We start from the raw sequence: 2,500 nt of genomic DNA, 5'->3' as shown, positions 1-2,500 counted from the left end.
GCTCGAACGAGTTAACTTATAATATTGTACAGGAAAAAAAGTGTCACAAATGAAGCTCCGAAACCCATCTAACATAAACAATAAGGGTCGCATTGTTTGGGTGTTCGAGACGGAATCCGAAACATCTTTTTACACGTCTTGACCGTGACAGTACATGTGTGTAAGGCTTGCACCTAAGAATGCATTTTTGCGTCTGAAAAGAAAAGAAAAGAAAAAACAACAATATATATAATAACATACAAACCTCTATGAATTTTTCTGGTTCACCCTTGAAGAATGCTTTCCAAATCGTTCCACCGAAACTATCTGCAAACTCCTTACGGAAGGAGGGTCCAGTCACTGCAGTTTTTAAAGAAGATGTCATTCATATTCGGGGCATTGCACACTTGCTTCGTAGGGCCGTGGCTGTACCCGGCCCTTTTCACATGCCATTTTGGACCCTGGGAGAGAGAGGTGGCTGTATTTATTTATTTATTTATTCATTTATTTGATTATTTTGTTTGCACGCTTCACTATGAAGAGACCAAACGTTGTTATCGATACGTTATTTTAATACTTCTTCCTTCTTGCATTTTCCGTTTGATTCATGTCATTTTAAAAAGATATTTGCCTTTGTATTTCATTTATTTCCATAAAAAAAGAAATGTAAACATCAACAGACGTATCCGTTTCATGACTCACTTGGAAGTGTTTCTTCATGTACCTCATCAGCGCGAACGTGAATGGGCTTTGTGCGTCGAAATGCATGATGGCGTTGTTGGCGATTTGCCCGACCTCATCGTAGGCCATAACGTTGTGCAGGTTCGTGACGTTCCTGACGCAGATGCAGTCGGTGTCGACGTTCATCCCGCCCCACAGCCATAGCACTACATTCCGCAGGAGATTGGAGATGTTGTTCGCCGGCCAGGCTGGAGGGAACACACACGGGTCCAAGGTTGTTGAAGTGAGGCTAAAGGGGGCCTGAGGTTGAGGATAATGAATACCGTGCTGCATTCAGCGAATACGTAACCAAATAAGGATGTGACATTTTTTTGTTGATATATTCGTATGCAGAAACACAGACAGACAAACATGCAAAAAAGAAAAAAAACAACCAAACCCCCCAAAACCAAAAACCCACCCAAACCCCAAAAAACCCACAAACCCCCCCCCACGCACGGCACGCACAATATTTATTGTTGAGGAGGGGGTTTTGGGGGGGGGGGGGGGGGGGGGTTTGTTTTTTGGGTTGTTTTTGGGGGGTTTTTTTGGGGGGATTATTTTATTTTTATAAGTTCCAAACCGAAAATTTTAAAAAAGTGATTTCACAAAACTTCATATTAATAAAAACGCAATTTTAGGTGACCGAGCCTTTAAATAATTTTTTTTTTTGCTGGGCAATAAAAATTCAAATGAAAGGAATATTTTATCTAAATTATGTAAATGTAATGCACTTAAACCAAACAAAGAAGAGAGTAAATGTTATTCTGAAGAAATTATAGAACTACAACCGTGACATGTTGACCTCGATACTCAACTGTTTTGTAATACTGTTACTTCCAAACAGAAAAAAAAGATGAAGCTTTTTTGTAAAGTGTGACAAGTTGAAAGCCTAAGTCTTTAAATTTCCCCAAAGTTTAATTTTCCCCTTTTTTACCTTCGTTTTCCCTTTTTAGCCAAACCCGGTTTGAAGGGGTCATAAAGAGATTTTCACACTATTCCTCCATTTCAAAACGAGAAAAAATAAACAACCCTACTTTATCCAAACCCCTGCGCTTGACGTGACTTCATTTACTTTTAAATTCGCAAGAGCCTACATGAATATTCTGTTGAGAAAATAAATTTTTATACTAAATATGATGAGTGGTAAAACACTCTATTCCGTACTGTACATGGAAGAAAAAAACCCCCAACACAAAAAAGATTTATTGAAAAAGAGCTACCCGTTTCAAAACCCCCTGGATTCCATCCTCAGGGCAACCCGAGAGGGAAACCCGTGGGTTTCGAAATAATATAGCCGCATTCTCATTTTTAATAAATCTTTTTTAAATTTTGGTTTTTTTTTCCATCTCTATGAGTTTTTAAAAAGGGGTCGAAAGGGAAGTGCAACCAGAGTATTGTAAAATTTTATATATATATAAATAATTTTATATTATATATATAAAATATATAATATATTATAATACATACACACAAAACACTACAAATACATAACACGAAAAAAGTACGATTTCTTTTTTTCTTCTACATAAATGAATTAATTATTAAATGAGATATTAATATCGATGAATTTTTTAATAATATTATATATTTTACATAACCATAGTAATAAAATAATAAGTATAGTATGATTTTTTTTTCTAGAACCCCGTTTTGCATCCTCAAACCATCACTTTTGGTACAAGAGATTCCCATCGATTCACACCCAAATATAACAGGGAATCGTCGTTATTAAAAAGAATTGTATTTAAAAAAAAAAAGTTTATTTAGAAATTTAATTATTTTTTTTTCATTTTTTATT

At 35.6% G+C, this 2,500-nt stretch overlaps 1 protein-coding gene across 1 annotated transcript in view; it reads left to right on the top strand.

Moving 5' to 3' along the window:
• The window catches only part of LOC119574193 (lactosylceramide 4-alpha-galactosyltransferase-like), a 27,123-nt gene that overhangs the window by 19,145 nt on the left and 5,478 nt on the right, over positions 1–2,500 (top strand). The gene's annotated exons all lie outside the window — the stretch shown is intronic.

This window comes from Penaeus monodon, chromosome 6, assembly GCF_015228065.2.
Source record: "Penaeus monodon isolate SGIC_2016 chromosome 6, NSTDA_Pmon_1, whole genome shotgun sequence".
Lineage (NCBI taxonomy): Eukaryota > Metazoa > Arthropoda > Malacostraca > Decapoda > Penaeidae > Penaeus > Penaeus monodon.
This window is presented reverse-complemented; position numbering and strand designations above follow the sequence as displayed.